The 19,835-nt window shown below is 45.8% G+C and overlaps 1 long non-coding RNA gene across 1 annotated transcript in view; it reads left to right on the top strand.

Moving 5' to 3' along the window:
* LOC143775571 (uncharacterized) overlaps positions 1-19,835 on the top strand; it is a 42,472-nt gene that overhangs the window by 17,959 nt on the left and 4,678 nt on the right. The window lies entirely within an intron of this gene.

The following is a 19,835-nucleotide window of genomic DNA, read 5'->3' as shown; positions in this document are numbered from 1 at the left end:
ATTGGACGAAGCAACACTCAGTGGCAGAGGGTGTTGTGGAGGAAGAGACAGTAGGGTCTCTGCCAGGGGTGGGATCCTGGCAGAGGCTTGGCATTGGAAAGAACGTAACGGGACCGTGCCTGCTCAGAATAGCGGCGGTGCCCTAAGAAAGGACTAGAAGCGAGATAGATTGTGCTGAGTGAGAAACGAGATCAAGCAATAGGAGAATTCCAGTAGGGGTCGTGCTGTAAGACCGAAGCAACACCCTACTGAGGCGCACTACCGGTGGCCGGAACACCGAGGGAGTAGAATAACATTCAGCTTCAAGCAATACTCCAAACAGCGGCAGGACAGTCAGTTTAAGGCGGGCTGTCTAACACATATCACCTATGAAGTCTTGGGAGGCAATTGCGGGAGAGGGGCGTCTCTAGGGTCCCGGAAGAACTCCAGGCCTACCCGACAAACGGGTGCCGTTCTAACCGTAACATCAGGGAGGGACGGACGATTAGAAGAACATCATTTAATCGAGTTGTGAGGGAACTTAAGAAACAGACACAACAGTTGTGGGGTACTTTCCGTAAGCACAGCAGGGGAGGACTACAACACATAGCGCTAAGAAGGAAGGCACCGATTTCCACCTGTGAAGAGAACTCTGGAAGTGCCATTGGACCGGCCGGACTTGCGCAGCCTGGTGAACCGTATTCTGGACTGAGGACTCAGAGATCTCCAGTAAAGAGGTAAAGAGACTGCAACCTGGTGTCCTCGTTATTTACCGCGACCTGCACCCCACAACTGCACCGTTACAACACCACTCATTGCACCGGACGTCCCCCACTGACAGACAGGGCCACGGACCGGGTCTAGCCACCGTGACAACCCCAGGACTGAGACCTAGAGGCCCGGCTCCGGGTACCCCTCGGCCCTGCGGCGGTGTGGGGGCGCTCCAAACTCTTTTGGGCTCTCTAATGCTCCTTCAGTGTTTCAGTCCATTATGCATGATATTTTCCGGAAGTATCTGGATAAATTTATGATCGTTTATCTGGATGATATTCTGTTTTTTTCTGATGACTGGGACTCGCATGTGGAGCAGGTCAGGATGGTGTTTCAGGTTTTGCGCGAGAATGCGTTGTTTGTTAAGGGCTCAAAGTGTCTCTTTGGAGTACAGAAGGTTCCCTTTTTGGGGTTTATTTTTTCCCCTTCTGCGGTGGAGATGGACCCAGTCAAGGTCCGAGCTATTCATGATTGGACTCAGCCCACGTCAGTTAAGAGTCTTCAGAAGTTCTTGGGTTTTGCTAACTTCTACCGTCGTTTTATTGCTAATTTTTCTAGCATTGTTAAACCTTTGACGGATATGACCAAGAAAGGTTCTGATGTTGCTAACTGGGCTCCTGCAGCCGTGGAGGCTTTCCAGGAGTTGAAGCGCCGGTTTACTTCGGCGCCTGTTTTGTGCCAGCCTGATGTCTCACATCCCTTTCAGGTTGAAGTGGATGCTTCTGAGATTGGGGCAGGGGCCGTTTTGTCGCAGAGAGGCCCTGGTTGCTCTGTGATGAGACCTTGTGCCTTTTTCTCTAGGAAGTCTTCGCCTGCTGAGCGGAATTATGATGTTGGCAATTGGGAGTTGTTGGCCATGAAGTGGGCATTTGAGGAGTGGCGTCATTGGCTCGAGGGTGCTAAGTATCGTGTGGTGGTCTTGACTGGTCACAAAAATCTGATGTATCTCGAGTCTGCTAAACGCCTGAATCCTAGACAGGCCCGCTGGTCATTGTTTTTCTCCCGTTTTGACTTTGTGGTCTCGTATTTACCAGGTTCAAAGAATGTGAAGGCTGATGCTCTTTCAAGGAGCTTTGTGCCTGACTCTCCGGGAGTCGCAGAACCTGTTGGTATTCTTAAAGAGGGAGTTATCTTGTCAGCCATTTCTCCGGATTTGCGACGTGTGTTGCAGAGATTTCAGGCTGGGAGACCTGATTCTTGTCCACCTGACAGACTGTTTGTTCCTGATAAGTGGACCAGCAGAGTCATTTCCGAGGTTCATTCCTCGGTGTTGGCAGGGCATCCGGGAATTTTTGGCACCAGAGATCTGGTGGCTAGGTCCTTTTGGTGGCCTTCCTTGTCTCGGGATGTGCGGTCGTTTGTGCAGTCCTGTGGGACTTGTGCTCGGGCTAAACCTTGCTGTTCTCGTGCCAGCGGGTTGCTCTTGCCCTTGCCTGTCCCGAAGAGGCCTTGGACACACATTTCCATGGATTTCATTTCAGATCTTCCGGTTTCTCAGGGCATGTCTGTCATCTGGGTGGTATGTGATCGCTTTTCTAAAATGGTCCATTTGGTACCTTTGCCTAAGCTGCCTTCCTCTTCCGATCTGGTTCCTGTGTTCTTTCAGAATGTGGTTCGTTTGCACGGCATTCCTGAGAATATTGTGTCTGACAGAGGATCCCAGTTTGTTTCCAGGTTCTGGCGATCCTTTTGTGCTAGGATGGGCATTGATTTGTCGTTTTCGTCTGCCTTTCATCCTCAGACTAATGGACAAACGGAGCGAACTAATCAGACTCTGGAGGCTTATTTGAGGTGTTTTGTTTCTGCGGATCAGGATGATTGGGTGACCTTCTTGCCGTTGGCTGAGTTTGCCCTTAATAATCGGGCTAGTTCCGCTACATTGGTTTCGCCTTTTTTCTGCAACTCTGGTTTCCATCCTCGTTTTTCCTCGGGACATGTGGAGCCTTCTGACTGTCCTGGGGTAGATTCTGTGGTGGATAGGTTGCAGCAGATCTGGAATCATGTGGTGGACAACTTAAAGTTGTCACAGGAGAAGGCTCAGCGTTTTGCCAACCGCCGCCGCGGTGTGGGTCCCCGACTTCGTGTTGGGGATTTGGTATGGCTGTCTTCTCGATTTGTTCCTATGAAGGTCTCCTCTCCTAAATTTAAGCCTCGCTTCATCGGTCCTTACAAGATATTGGAAATCCTTAATCCGGTGTCCTTTCGCTTGGATCTTCCGGTGTCGTTTGCCATTCACAACGTGTTCCATAGGTCTTTGTTGCGGCGGTACGTTGTGCCTGTGGTTCCTTCTGTTGAGCCTCCTGCTCCGGTGTTGGTTGAGGGCGAGTTGGAGTACGTGGTGGAGAAGATCTTGGATTCTCGTCTCTCCAGGCGGAGACTTCAGTATCTGGTCAAGTGGAAGGGCTATGGTCAGGAGGATAATTCCTGGGTGGTTGCCTCTGATGTGCATGCGGCCGATTTAGTTTGTGCCTTTCACGCTGCTCATCCTGATCGCCCTGGTGGTCTTGGTGAGGGTTCGGTGACCCCTCCTTAAGGGGGGGTACTGTTGTGAATTAGACTTTTTGGCTCCCTCTTGTGGTCACTAGTGATATGACTCTGGGATTGTCTTTCTTCACTTTGGCACTCACCTGGGCCGTTAGTCCAGGGGTGTTGCTATATTAACTTCCTGGATCCTTAGTCCAGTGCCTGGCATCGTTGTAATCAGATCCTTCTGTTTGCTCCTGTCCGCTGGTCCTGGTTTTTGCAAGATTAAGCTAAGTCCTGCTTTTTGGTTATTTGGGTTATTTGCTTTGCTTCTATTTTTGTCCAGCTTGTACTAAATGTGATTTCTGACCTTGCTGGAAGCTCTTGGGGTGCTGGTGTTCTCCCCCCGGCCGTTAGACGGTTCGGGGGTTCTTGAATATCCAGCATGGATATTTTAATAGGGTTTTTGCTGACCATATAAGTCATCTTACTATATTCTGCTATTAGCTAGTGGGCCTCTCTTTGCTAAATACCTAGTTCATTCTTATGTTTGTCTTTTCCTCTTACCTCACCGTTATTATTTGTTGGGGGCTTGTATCCAACTTTTTGGGGTCTTATCTCTGGAGGCAAGAAAGGTCTTTCTTTTCCCTTCTAGGGTTAGTTAGTTCTCCGGCTGGCGCGAGACCTCTAGAACCAACGTAGGCACGTTCCCCGGCTACTTCTATTTGTGGTGCTAGGATTAGATATATGGTCAGCCCAGTTACCACTGCCCTATGAGCTGGTTTTTGTGTTTGCAGACTTGGTTATTATTTCTGAGACCCTCTGCCATTGGGGTCATAACAGGGGTCCCCCTATAAAATCGAACCAGCAAAGGCTAGGCAGACAGCTGCATGCTGATATTAATAGCCTGGGAAGGGGCCATGGATATTGGCATCCCCCCAGGCTAAAAACATCAGCTCTCAGCCATCCCAGATGTGCCAATTCTTGCACTTAGCCTCGCTCTTCCCACTTGCCCTGTAGAGGTGGCAAGTGGGGTTCATTTTTGTGGGGTTGATGTCACCTTTGTATTGTCAGGTGACATGAAGCCTACAGGTTAATAATGGAGAGGCGTCTATAAGACACCTATCCATTACTAACCCCATAGTTACATGGGAAATAAAGACACGGACAGAATAAAGTCCTTTATTTGAAATCATCACACAGACTCCTTTATTGAATCTTAATTTACCATACTTACTGAACACCTAATCCCCGACGACCTCGTCTCCTGCAACAAAAATAAAATAAACCAACGTATAATACTCCCTGTCCGCCGTAGTCCATGTAATACCAAGTGTCTCTCGACGATCTCACGTGTAGAACAGTCACATCGGGAGTTGTGACCACTCTACCCGACCTCCGGCAATACACTGACAGGAGGTAATTGCTCCCACAGTGTATCACTGAGAGTTCACGGCACCACTGCATGAGAATTTTCTCACGCAGTGGTGCCACAAGTGACAACACCGGAGCTGATCAGTTGATGAACTCCAGTGAACTAACACGGCGACTCAGTGATACACTGCGGGAGTGATTACCTCCTGTCAGTGTATCGCCGGAGGCCGGGTAGAGCGGTCGCATCTCCTGATGTGACTGTTCTACACGTGAGATAATCATGGGGCACTCGTTATTAAATGGACTATGGCAGACAGGGAGTATTATATGTTGTTTATTATTTTTGATTGCAGGAAACGCGGGCATCGGGGGATTAGGTGATGAGTGAGTATGTATATTGTATGTAATTATGTAAATGTTTTCATTTATTTTTTTACCATTGAACACAGTTGCCGGTAGATGGGACTACTCTCCCATCATCGGATCATGCTGTCACTGTTATATGTGACAGCAGACATAGCCGGATGGGAGTAGTAGTCTCATCAGACAACGCATGGGTACACACACACACACACACACACACACACACGCAGACAGGATATCCTCCGCCCACACACAGAGACACACAAATATTCTCTGCCCACACACTCTTCCTCCCTCTGACATTTCCTTTCTGCAGCGGATTTGGCACGCAAATCCGCAGCCCTTTTTACACCTGCGGATTTGACTGACTCAGTGTAAGTCAATGGGTACAGAAGCGTTGCAGATCCGCAAAAAGAATGGACATGCTGCAGAAAATAAAATGCTGCGAATCCGGACGGAATTTTCCGCAGCATGTGTACAACAATTCTGGATTCCCATTGATTAACATTGCTTGAGCAATCCTTTGCGGATTTGGTGCAATTCCACTCAGGAAAAACGCTGCGGATCCGCAACAAATCCGCAATGTGTGCACATAGCCTTAGGCTGCTTTCACGCTAGCGTCGGTACGGGACCGTCGCAGTGCGTTGGGCCGACGCATGCTGTGAAATAAATGCCCGACGTGGGCAACGGAAGCTGTCTTACGACGCTTCCACTGCCCCATTGCAAGGTCCGGGGAGGAGGGGGCGGAGTTTCGGCCGTGCATGCGCGGTCGAAAATGGCGGACTCGACGCACAAAAAAAGTTACAGGTAACTTTTTTTGTGCCGACGGTCCGCCAAAACACGACGCAACCGTCGCATGACGGTTGCGACATGTGGCAATACGTTGCAATGCGTCGGTAATGTAAGTCTATGGGGAAAAAAACGCATCCTGCAGACAACTTTGCAGGATGCGTTTTTTCTCCTGAACGATGCATTGCAACGTATTGCAAACTACGCTAGTGTGAAAGTAGCCTAAGGGATAAGCAGGAGGCCTTTGGTTATCCTAGCTGGTGCACTGATGACAACAAGAAACAACAGTACATTGATGCCTTTCTTGAAAAAGAAGGTGTACAATTACAGACTGAAAATATAGGATTGAATCCTACTAAGAGACAGATCTCTAAACTTTTTCTTAAATTCTTTATAGGGAAAGTTTGCCCAGAGATCTAATTTATCATGTACCAGCATTATTAGCAATCCCGAAGAGCTTTTTCAGCATTTTTTTTACCGTACTATGACATTTCAATGTTGAATTTTATTGATGATGAAACCACAACAATTGATTGGAAATATGCAGAAGGACATCACACCATCAGCAAACACATTTTTATAGCATGCTTTACAACAGTGTATGCCAGACTAGAACTTTACTCTTTGCTGCGCAAACTGCAGGAAAGGTGTCTTTTTCATGACACAGATTGTTATTTTTGTGCAGAGAGAAGGTGAGTGGAGTCCTCCTCTAGGTGATAATATCTCATAATAATTACCAAATATGCAGAGCTCTTTGTTAGGCTAGTTTCATATTAGCGTTTAAATCCGCAGCGTTTAAAACGCATCCGCAAGTGGTGGAAAAAATGCATATAAACGCGTACAAAAGCGGCGTTTTTTAGATGCATGGGTTGTCGCATGCGGTTAAAAAAACGCCGCGTTTGTACGCGTTTATATGCGTTTTTTCCTGCGTTTGCGTTTTTGGTGCACATGATGAGAAATTTCACAAGAGAAAAATCAAGATAACCAGACACCGCCAATGGGACTACAGAGGGCGTGTATTATGGGATCTCTATATATAGACCCTAGGGCTACTGAAATTTTTACAGTTTGCTACTGTATCCTGTGTCATGATGGATCTTCGCATAGAGAGCTTTTATTTCAACCTGGATTTCAGCTTCAAAATGTTTCTTGCCTGTGCTTTTGCTTGGGAGCAAGACAGAAATCGTGAAAGATGGAGGAGACAACGTAGGCGTTTTTGGAGGCACCCCATTATCGAACTACGTGAGAGCCATGGAGCCTATCACACGCTCTATGCCGAGCTTTATGCCAACCCGGAGAAATTCCAGGAATACACAAGGATGTCGCAAGACTCATTCCGGGATTTGCTTTCTCATGTCCAAGGAGCCATACGGAGACAGGACACCCAGCTCCGTAGAGCGATTCCACCGGAGGAACGTCTGCTGGTTACATTAAGGTACGTTCAAAATGTAAACCAATGACAGTCCAAATTTAGTGTTTTCTGACATGTATTTTTGGGGTATTTTCCTTTCTTTCTTTAGCGTAACCACACCATAAAAAGAATAGATTGTAATGTTTTTTTGTGTTTGTTTTTCTTCCAGATTTCTGGCAACCGGAGAGAGTTTATCATCCCTCCACTTCCAATACCGGCTTGGAATATCCACCCTGTACGGAATAGTTGTGGACACCTGCCAGGCTTTGTGGAATGTACTCCGGGATGAGTTTATACCCCTACCCACCTTGGACATGTGGCTTGAAATTGCGGAACAATTCTGGAGTGTGTGTGATTTCCCCAACTGTTTAGGAGCGGTGGATGGAAAGCACATTCGCATTATCAAACCAGCCAGAACAGGATCAGAGTACTTCAATTACAAAAAATATTTTTCTGTTGTGCTCATGGCAATAGCCGATGCGAAGTGTCGCTTCATCGCCGTGGACATTGGAGCTTTTGGCCGTGGCAAAGATTCCCAGACTTTCAAGAACTCGGATATGGGCCGCCGTGTGTATGGCAAAAATTTCAATTTTCCCTCGCCACAACCTCTCCCCAACACTCAAGGTCCACCGATGCCATTTGTTATGGTTGGGGATGAGGCCTTTTAGATGTGTGAAAACCTACTGAAGCCATATTCCAGTCGGGACTTGAACCACACTAGAAGGATCTTTAACTACAGACTGCCCAGGGCCCGAAGAACAGTAGAGTGTACCTTTGGCATTCTGGTCTCTAAATGGCGCATTCTTGCATCAGCCATAAATCTAAAAGTGGAAACAGTCGACGAGGTGGTCAAAGCCTGTGTGGTACTGCATAATTATATAATGGCTAAGGAGCAACCCAACATTGAACTGGATGAACCAGTTGCACACCCACTGCCCGATTTCCAGCATCACCCGCTGCGGTCAACTGCAGCCGTTCGTCACATGCGGGACCAATTTGCTGCCTTTTTTGATTCAGATATTGGACGTGTGTCATGGCAGGACAACGTTGTGTAAATGTCCTGTTGTAATTACATCTGTACCAGTAATTTTCTACAATGATAATATTTCTCATTAATAAACTTTAGTTTTGGTTGTGTTGACCGTGTCTCCTATCTTTTTCCTCTCCAAACCAAGGCTGTCCTAAAACTGGCAGTATTTGATCTGTATTTAATATCAGTTTTGGTAATCCAAAACCAGGAGTGGGTGATAGAGGCAGAGGTGCTAGTTATTATGTTAATATCATAATTTACCTCTAATTGTTCAACTCCTTGTTTTGGCTTACAAATACTGATATAAAACACTGGCCACATACTGCTAGTAATGGCAGCCATGTTGCTTTATTGGTAAGCTTGTTGACGTCATTGTGTCATGATTCTCTTCTCCTGTATCCATTGGACACAAACTGAAGAGACAATCACTGTCACACTATCTATAATCATCAAGTCAGGTGTCAGAAATAGTGATTAATGAGCCTGTATATGTTTATCATGAATTCATTATTTCTGACACCTGTGCAGGTGAGCATAGATATGTAGTGTGTGACCACCATTGTCCCTCAATTTGTGTGTAATAGATTATGTATAAAGAAGAGAAAATGGTGGTTATACAAGGCAGTTCTCTACTCAACAGGTCAGGTGTCATAACTAATGAGTTTTTTGATACCTGACCTGTTCAGTAGAGGTCTGACTCTGCACTGTATTTCCACCATTTTCTCTTCAGACTGCCACACTAGGCACAGACAAAAAGAGATTATGGAGATACATGTAATATTTTTTGGCCCACCTCATATCTGTATACTAAAGACACACAAAGCTGCAGTCTTTCTATTTTTAACTACTGGAGATATGATGTGGCCCAAAAAGTAAGTGTGTGGCGAAGTTTCTTGGCGCACGGTGTGTGTTGCCGGCGGCGGAAGACACAATAAACCAAACATAATTGTGGCAAATGAAACTTTTTTTTACTTTGTAAACAACTAAAAAAATTATTTACTGCGCCGGCATGGGGTAGAGTGATGTAAACGGGGGGTGTGAAGAACTGAGGCCTGGCTAACCGTGGAAAACGAAGAGGTGGCAGGAGAAGGGGCAATGAAACTAGAAGGGTCTGGAAGTTCGGGGATGGGGCTTGACACATGAGAGGCTTGAGACGCACTGGAAGGGTGAGACAAACCTGACATTACAGACACATTGGGAGGTGAAGGGGGAAGAATGCTAAGAGTCCTCTGTTTTTTTTTCTGTGTTTTTTTTTTTGGTTTGCCTGGTTGTGGGAGGTCTTGGTGGGCTCATATGGCGTGGTGGCGGGTGACCTGTCAGGGTCTGGCTGCACTGTGTCAGAGTCCATAGTGCTCGAAGATCGTGCAGCCATGCCAGAGTCCATAGTGCTCGTAGAGGGTGCAGCCATGCCAGAGTCCATAGTGCTCGTAGAGCGTGCAGCCATGCCAGAGTCCATAGTGCTCGTAGAGCGTGCAGCCATGCCAGAGTCCATAGCGCTCGTAGAGCGTGCAGCCATGCCAGAGTCCATAGCGCTCGGAGAGCGTGCAGCCATGCCAGAGTCCATAGTGCTCGGAGAGCGTGCAGCCATGCCAGAGTCCATAACGCTTGTAGAGCGGAAGGCCATGCCAGGGTCCTGCTGCATCGTGGTGGTGGCGGTACGGAAGGCCATGCCAGGGTCCTGCTGCATCGTGGTGGTGGTGGTACGGAAGGCCATGCCAGGGTCCTGTTGCATCGTGGAGGTGGCGGTACGGAAGGCCATGCCAGGGTCCTGCTGCATCGTGGAGGTGGCGGTAAGGAAGGCCATGCCAGGGTCCTGCTGCATCGTGGAGGTGGCGGTATGGAAGGCCATGCCAGGGTCCTGCTGCATCGTGGTGTCAGTGGAGGAGGTCAAAGCAGGAGCAGCATATGTCATGGTGGTGGCGGTGGGATGTCCAACTGCACTCGGCATGGTGGTGGTGCTGTAGTGGTGTCCGGCTGTGGAAGGAATTGAGGTGGCCGTGCAGTGGGATGCAGCAGAGGTTGGCATTGAGGACAATCGTGACAGTGAAGGCACAGGTGGATATGCCCCCACTGTCTGGTGGAAATACCGACTCTGCTGCATAGCCTGCACGTAAGCAGCATTGCAGGCCTGCATGACACGCAGCTGGAGATCAGGAGTAAGGTGTTCCGACATGCCCTGTTCAATTTGATTAAAAAAAATGATGTGCTGGCCTCTGGAGGTCGGCTTTCACTTGATCAAGGCTTTTGCTGACCTCCTGGATACGTGCATTCAAGAGGTTATGTGAAACATCCATTCGGTCACCCAAAGCCTTGATTGCATCGTGTAAAACCGAGCTCAAGTGCAAAAACTTGGGCATGAGTGACCTGTCCGAAGCCCTCTGCCGCTGCCGGGAGGAGCCCAAAAAAAAGGGGGCAGTGGAAGAGGACTGCAAAAGGGGAAGACCTGATGGACCAGCTCCCTGGTCTCCAGTTAGTGTGGAAGGCCCACTTGTTGCTGCGCTGCTGGATGGCTGGGACAGGTCCGTGGCTGTCGGAAGAAGGACCGCTCCAGAACCTGGGCCAACAGTAGTGCTGTATGTGCTGTGAAAAAAGGAAAAAGAAAATTACTATCAAAAATTTGCCAGAAGCAAAATCCTGTGGAATGTAAAAATACAGATTATGGCAATAGAATACAACCTAATGCATGTGATAAATACTTACTTTCTCTGGGCAAGGACCGGTCTTAAAAATTACAGTACTCAATGGAATTTGTAGCGTCTGATCCTTGCTCCTGAACCACTGGGAACACGGCTCTCTTGACGCAGGTCCTTGTTGAAGCGGTCCTTCATCGAACGCCAACGTGTTTTGACTTTGGATACTGTTAAAAAAAAATATTGTGGTCAGAAAAAGGACTTTTGGCCGTGCTCACACAACTGTGTGTGCTGAGAGAAACTCCTGAGAGTTTCTTTCATCACACACAGTCGAGTGAGCACGGCCAAGGTCTCTGCTACTTCACACTGCAGTGCAATACTTACCAAATGCAGTTCGGACCCGTGTCGGGGCGTTGTCCCAGCCATCCCACATCGCTTGGGCCACCTCATTCCATAACCGCCGGATCGTGATGTTGTACGAGTGCAGTGGACCCCGGGTGTCCCACAACGGGACTCGCTCCTGGACCAGGGTGATAAGGAGGTCTGTTGTGAATTCCGTTCTCGGACTCCCTCCTGTGGTCATGAATGGTACTTTGGTTAGTTCTGCTCTTGGACTCCCTCTGGTGGCTTTGAGCGGAACTGCTGGTCACTGAGGTTGGCTTTGTCAGCTGCTCTCGTTTATTGCTATGCTGGCTTCCCTATTTAACTCCACTCAGATCGTTACTTCATGCCAGCTGTCAATGTTTCAGTATTGGTTCAGATCTCTCTTGGACTTCTCTGAGGACCTGTCTACTCCAGCAGAAGATAAGTCTTTGCTAGTTCATTTGTTTTAGGCGAACTGAAGACCGCGCACACGGTATGAATTTTTGGGTAGTTTATTGAAGCCAACGCGTTTCAAGAGCTTTCCTGCTCTCTTCTTCAGGGCATATAGTACATAAACACAATATGGGGTGTATTTATACAAACAGGAAGGGGAAGGGGGAGGGACACCAGCCCCGTTTTACCATAACACATAAGTACAATTAAAACCAATAAAAGTAATTTAAAGAATGTTGCTCATTATTATTTATTTATAACCTAAGGACACTAATGAATATTAAAAACCAAAAAAAAAAAAAAAAATATATAAAATATAAAATAAATTTAGAACACGCCCTGAATAAAATCACAAGAGGTAGAAATGAGTATTCGAACCAGGGAGCTTAACGTAGTAATTCCATTTTTTAGGCTATTCTAGTCATTGTGCCACGGAATGGTGATAAGTTCTTTCTGATTCCTTCATGAGTAATTATAGAAACCTCACAAAGGACCAGAGGTAAGTTGTTATAGGAGTGAGGTTAAGTAATTGTCACCTCACTTAGTAAAAGGTTTTATTAAGTCACAGAATATCTGACATTACATTTAGCCCTCCTGGCTAATTCGCTTGAGCCAGGAGGGCTAAATGTAATGTCAGATATTCTGTGACTTAATAAAACCTTTTACTAAGTGAGGTGACAATTACTTAACCTCACTCCTATAACAACTTACCTCTGGTCCTTTGTGAGGTTTCTATAATTACTTATGAAGGAATCAGAAAGAACTTATCACCATTCCGTGGCACAATGACTAGAATAGCCTAAAAAATGGAATTACTACGTTAAGCTCCCTGGTTCGAATACTCATTTTTACCTCTTGTGATTTTATTCAGGGCGTGTTCTAAATTTATTTTATATTTTATATTTTTTTTTTTGGGGGGGGGGGGTTTAATATTCATTAGTGACCTTAGGTTATAAATAAATAATAATGAGCAACATTCTTTAAATGACTTTTATTGGTTTTAATTGTACTTATGTGTTATGGTAAAACGGGGCTGGTGTCCCTCCCCCTTCCTGTTTGTATATATACACCCCATATTGTGTTTATGTACTATATGCCCTGAAGAAGAGAGCAGGAAAGCTCTTGAAACGCGTTGGCTTCAATAAACTACCCAAAAATTCATACCGTGTGCGCGGTCTTCAGTTCGCCTAAGACTATTACCCTCAACATCCTCATTTGGATTCTTGTGGAGACCTGCTGCTACGGTTAAGCCTATATGGGAGTTGTGACCTAGGTTCACAACTCTAATAGGTGAGTACATTCCCTGCATAGGACCATGTTTTCCTAAACAGTGTGACACATTGGGGGCGCCTTGTGTTTTTCTCATTTTCTAGTTCATTTGTTGTTACTGCTTCCTGAATATATTTCTTAGTACTGCTAATTTCTAGTCCAGCTTGCTATCATGATATTCTCTTGCTAGCTGGAAGCTCTGGGGTGCAGAGTGGCACCTCCACACCGTGAGTCGGTGTGGGGAGTCTTTTTGCTTACTCTGCGTGGTTTTTTGTAGTCTTTTGTGCTGACCGCATGGTTCCCTTTTCTATCCTCTGACTATTTAGTGAAGTCTGGTCTCCTTTGCTAAAACCTGTTTCATTCCTGTGTTTGTGACTTTCCTCTTAACTCACAGTCAATATATGTGGGGGGGCTGCCTTTACCTTTGGGGAATTTCTCTGAGGCAAGGTTAGGCTTCTATTTCTAACTTTAGGGGTAGTTAGCCCTTAGGCTGTGAAGAGGCGTCTAGGGAGAGTTAGGTACACTACACGGCTATTTCTAGTGTGTGATAGGAGTAGGGTTTGCGGTCAGCAGAGTTCCCACTTTCCCAGAGCTTATTCCGATTACTAGTTTACTCATCAGGTCATTCCGGGTGCTCCTAACCACCAGGTCCATAACAGAGGTCATTCTCGATTAGGTCATCCTCCTGTTGTGAAACCTAAAAATTAAAGAAAATCATTAAAGTTTGCTCAATTAAAAAGAAAGAAAAATGATGCTGAGAAATGGCATGAATAGGAAAGTCAACATACAAAAGGATTCCAGAAGAAAAAAGTAAAGAAATACGAGTGGAAAGAAAGGAAGATTCAAGAATATTACACTGAGGACAGTCAGCCTTGTATACGTACCCACTGCCGTCTTGCCACCGGACCTTGACTCCGCTGCTCCTGCCCTGTCTCTGCCGCAGTAGAAGAGCTCTAAAAAAAGGAAAAAATCAAATTGTCACATGTGTCGATGTGACAGTGAATACTTACCAATCTGACGAGGCAAGTACTCACCTCACTGACATGCTCTACTTCCGACGGCCCAGGACGAAACTCCTCACCAGAAGAATCCGAAGAAGACATTCTGATGCATGTAGAAAGAAAGAAATGCAAGAAAGTAGGACATGTAGAGACAGAAAATAGAAAATGAAGGCATTGGATAGGATATACTCACATTGTTCAGTGTCTTGTTTTCCTCCATGGATGTATCCTGCGTCTCGTCTGCTTCAGAGTCTGGGGAGAAGTGACCTGCAACTGTCCACACCCTTTATCACCTTGATGGTGGGGGGTGGCTTATCAGTGTCTAGACATGTTTTTCTCTATTGAAACGCATGCGATCAAGAACGCAACCAAACGCATGTGTTTGTAAACGCATGCGTTTACATAGACAGCAATGCGTTTTTTGGACGCAATTCTTGCGCAATCGACCACATGCGTTTCCAGGCGGCAAATAGACACCTCTAAAAATTGCTACATGTTTAATTTCCGCGCCAAGACGCAAACGACGAGACGACGCATGCGTCGTCAAACGCGGCAAAACGCGAACAAAAAAAAACGCATGCGTCGCTAATGTTAAATATAGGAATACACGACGCATGCGTTTATATGCGGTACAAATGCTGCGGCCACAAACGCAAATGTGAAACCAGCCTTATTCACTTCAACTAATATGAAGTAACAACTGCAGATCTGAACGGTATCCTTGAAAAAAGAAAAAGCAGGTGCCTCTTGTTTATAATTCATCTACACTTCAAGCAACTTGAAATTACAACTGCAGATCTGAACGGTTACCTTAGTGCAGCATACAACTTGAAGTGACAATGTAGTCATAGATCCCTATGAATAGGTCATTCACTGAACTGAAAACCGGTGACATTTACCTAAATTTACTTCTTGCAACTTAAAATTAGAAGTGTTTGTATGAATGCAATCCTAGAGACAATGTTTATTTAGGTCTGTCAGAGCCTACAATAGGCAACAGGTGATACCTCAGTAGGTCGTCCACGAACACATCAGGTGTGGCAATAAGCTCTAAACATAATAAGTGCTTGTATGAATGCAGCCTTAGCCAGGGTCACACTTGCGAGTGTGATGCGAGAAACTCGCGCAAGTCTCTCTCATCAATACCCGGCACTCGGTACCGGAATGTGCGGCTGCATGTATTTCTATGTAGCTGCACACTCCGGTCCTGAGTGTCGACGGCAGTGCCAGGTATTGATGCGAGAGACTCACGTGAGTTTTTCGCATCACACTTGCAAGTGTGACCCTGGCCTTAGAGACAATGTTTATTAAGGTCTCTCAGAGTCCACAATAGGCAACAGGTGATACCTCAGTAGGTCTCTGACGAACACATCAGCTGTGGCAATAAGCTGTAAACATAATTGGCTATAGTACAGTGTCCTTTGTATTCAGGGGCGTTGCTACCATATGGCAAGTTGAGCGCTTTGCCTCAGGTGGCACTGCCATCACTGAAGTGAGGGGGAGGCAGATTCTGCTGCTGTAGTAACTGAATTTGCGTTGGAGACACAGGTTCAGTTAGTACTCTATTATACAGGGCTGAAGGCCGGCGTCAGCACCCTGGCAAGTGCCGGGGCCATAGCGAGAAGGATCACCAAAAACAGCCGGATCTGTGTGTGACTGGCCGGGTTCTGCTCCTCCTGCAACATTAGCTCAGCTGCAACATCACTAACACCACATGACTGATCACATGCTCGTAACATCACGAAAGGTCCTCTACCTCCCGGATGTAGTCTTCTCCAGTATGGCAAGTATGTGCTCCCGCCACTGCTGCTCTGTACAGCTCCGCTGCTGAGGTAAGGCAGCCGCATTGTTCTGTGCTCCTCTGCGCACACTATCGGGGGGCTGCAGTGACTGGCGGGGAGCTGGGTGTGTCAGGGACCAGGTGCAGTTTGTGCGTGTTCACAGTTCTGTCTGTGCAGCGGATTCCCTGCAGATTTTACAAGTTCACACGTCCAGACCTTGCTGTGGATTCTGCACACGTCTGCAGCAATAGTACTATACAGGTAGCGGGAGTTTCACCATCCCATTCACACACTGCAGAAAAATGCAGGGTGTGAAACCTGCCGCAGACTTCACCATAGCCTGAGTAGGGTGAACTCATCAGTGACCTGCGGATTAGGTCACAAAGTCGCAGCGGATATTTCCTGCAATGTGTGAACATGGCCCAGAGTTAAAGAATAAATATAAGCCGAGTTATATGCTACGTGGCTGTGCTATGTACTATGTAGGCTTTGTTATATGCTACCCGACTGCTATATGCCACGTGGCTGTGTTATATACTACGTGGCTGTGCTATATGCTACGTGAGCTCTGTTATATACTACGTGAGCTCTGCTATATGCTATGTGGCTGTGCTATATTTCTGTGCATCATGAATCGTGGTATGTGTTAAGGGGGGCACCATTTTGCAGCTTGCCTCAGGCAGCAGAGAGGCTAGGTTCACCCCTGTTTGTATTCAGTTCTCTAATGGATCTACAATGTGTTTGTATTCATTTGCAGCTTCCTAACGGATCTACAATATGCAATCTATATGATTGTAATACTATTAGCAATGAGTGTTCAGTGATAACTGATATGTTTTATTGCGGTGTATTGTGGAGTTCAAGAAAGGTGATATAACTGATTGAATCTAGTTGAACACAAATGTATTCATACGACTTTATAAAATGTAAATGATTTTGTGCAATAAACATAACTTTTATTTGTAAAAGGTGTGTCTCGTTCTTTATTTTACAAAAATCAGTACTGTATCGTATCAAATAGTCAAAAGAATAATTATTATTGGACCTATAAATAATAGGCCCCATATAACAATAGGTACGATGAAACAATTCTGATTAATTTATCATTATAAAAGATATTGCACTTTGTTCCACTTTGATTACTGGGAATCGTGTCAGTAATTAATTTAATATACTACGATATCCATTTGATATCAATTTGATAGGGGCTGGCAACTGTCATTTCTTTTTGACATGTCATATGACTCAGTATTGTAATATTTGGTAACTATGTGGTGGTAATATGTGACCTAGACATGATGTGGTGGTATTTGTCTCTTGTATGTGGCATTATTGGTAAAAAAAAAAATTGTGACATTCCGTTAAAGAAAAATATAGACAAAACAGGATATTGGATATTTTAAGAAATGTTTAATAGACTAGAGTAGGGCCCTGTCAAAAGAGTCTACATGGCATGGTGGCGACTTAAAATAAATAAATCTTTTGACAAAACAAGCTGCTGGCTATGTGTGTGGTATGGTGTTCAATGGGAATTATTAATGTGCGATGGTGAGAACGTGATGCAGAAGTGCAGTTTTTCCAAGAGTGGGCGGTGGGACTGTGGAAGGTTCGAGGGTAGAGGGTGGAGGTGTAGCCTGGGCAAAGCAGCATCTTACCATTATTAAAAGGACATATTGGGCATTATAGGTTTATGAGATACAAAAAAAATTGCATATGGTGGGTACTGATTTGACATTGCAGTGTGTGCAGTTAGAGAAATATAAATAAATGCGCATTACGCACGGTCCTCGGTCTAGTGCGGAGTCTCCAGCGTTAGGCTCTGGAATTAGCTGTAGCACTGACATCACAAATGACAGGGTGGCAGCCACTCACTCAGCTCAGTGACTGAGTGGGACATTGCATCTATACAGTCAGAGCTCATTTACTGGAATTGGCTGCAGCACTAAAGTCACTTTAACAGCACGGCAGCCAGACAGCAGTTCTGTAACTGGAAGGCATCAGTGGACTCCGTGATGTTGAGTAAAACACGGTTTGTTTGGTTTAAGACTATGTGCACACGGTGCGGATTTGCCTGCAGATCCGCAGCAGTTTTCCATCAGGTTTACATGGTACTGTAAACCTATGAAAAACCAAATCCGCAGTGTACATGCTATGGAAAATACCGCGTGGAAATGCTGCGTTGTAGTTTCCACAGCATGTCAATTCTTTGTGCGGATTCCGCAGCATTTTACACCTGCTCCTCAATAGGAATCTGCAGGTGTAAAACCGCAGGTGAAATCCACACAAAACACAGGAAATCCGCAGGTATAGCGCAGTGTATTTTACCTGCGGAATTTTTGAAAACGATGCAGAAAAATCTGCAGGAGAATCCACACATTGGGCGCATAGCCTAAAGAGACAATCTCTGCTTGGTGCCGTATTCCTGTACTGCGGATTATTTTGGTGCTGTATTCATGCATTGATGGTGGGTCTGATGCTGTCTTCACCTATTAAGATTACCGCCAAATCTATACTGTAAAAGATTATATATATATATATATATATATATATATATATATATATATATATATATATATATATATATATATATATAGACAAGTGTACTGACCAAGAGAATTGGTGTCCACGAGCCATACAATTAAATACCTTAAAAGCAAAACTCAAAAAAGCAATAATGGAATTATGTTTATTAACTGCAGGTTTAAATTTGAAGTGCGTGTGTAATTTTACCTCAGGCAGAAAACAAAAAACACACAATACCGGAGGTTGTCAGCTGATTCAGGCCCACGTTTCATGTGTTATTGAGTCTTTGGAAATAGAGGATAACGTGCTGATAACTGGGGATCCAGAGCGATTAGGTCACAATATCGTGTTGCTAGAGTCATGTCATAAGGAATCATTTTCTAACTGAATGGCAGTATTAGCTACAATCTAGTGGGATTATCCAGACATGGTATAAAAGGTAATTAGTCATGGCGGTACTGTTCCATCAGTGTAGTTAAGGCCCCGTCTCACATAGCGAGATCGCTAGCGAGATCGCTGCTGAGTCACAAGTTTTGTGACGCAACAGCGACCTCCATAGCGATCTCGTTATGTGTGACACGTACCAGCGATCAGGCCCCTGCTGCGAGATCGCTGGTCGTGTCAGAATGGCCTGGACCTTTTTTTGGTCGTTGAGGCCCCGCTGACATCGCTGAATCGGTGTGTGTGACACCGATCCAGCGATGTCTTCACTGGTAACCAGGGTAAACATCGGGTTACTAAGCGCAGGGCCGCGCTTAGTAACCCGATGTTTACCCTGGTTACCAAAAAAAACAAACAGTACATACTCGCCTTTCGGTGTCCCTTGCCGTCTGCTTCCTGCTCTCACTGACTCCCGGCCGTACAGTGAGAAGTGAGAGCACAGCAGTGACGTCACCGCTGCGCTCTGCTCTCACTGTACGGCGGCTCAGTCAGAGCAGGAAGCAGACGGCAAGGGACACCGAAAGGCGAGTATGTAGTGTTTGTTTTTTTTGGTAACCAGGGTAAACATCGGGTTACTAAGCGCGGCCCTGCGCTTAGTAACCCGATGTTTACCCTGGTTACCCGGGTGCTGCAGGGGGACTTCGGCATCGTTGAAGACAGTTTCAACGATGCCGAAGTCGTTCCCCTGATCGTTGGTCGCTGGGGAGAGCGGTCTGTGTGACAGCTCCCCAGCGACCACACAGCGACTTACCAACGATCACGGCCAGGTCATATCGCTGGTCGTGATCGTTGGTAAATCGCTTAGTGAGACGGGGCCTTTAAGCATTTCTGACCTTTGATGTGCGCCCCCTCTGGAGGACAATAGAGGATTGAATTAACATGTAGAAGAACTTGGACTTTTGTTCGGGGGGGGGGGGTGTCATGTGATCTTTTCTAACCCTGGCAATGCCCCTGACTAACAGCCTGTATGAGAAACTAACAGGTCTCCACACGGAGCGATCCAGTCAGTTACAGTAGAGTGTATCAAAATGTACATATACTGAAAAGGGCTGCCCAAGTACTAAAATAATATGATTCGTTTCCCCCCCCCCCCCAAAAAAAAGAAAAAATTATATATCTATCTTAACAGATTGTCTTTAATTACCCGCCAAATATCCAGTTATTACTCATTTTGTAGAAAATACACAGCACCTG

Source organism: Ranitomeya variabilis, chromosome 5 (assembly GCF_051348905.1).
Source record: "Ranitomeya variabilis isolate aRanVar5 chromosome 5, aRanVar5.hap1, whole genome shotgun sequence".
Lineage (NCBI taxonomy): Eukaryota > Metazoa > Chordata > Amphibia > Anura > Dendrobatidae > Ranitomeya > Ranitomeya variabilis.
This window is presented reverse-complemented; position numbering and strand designations above follow the sequence as displayed.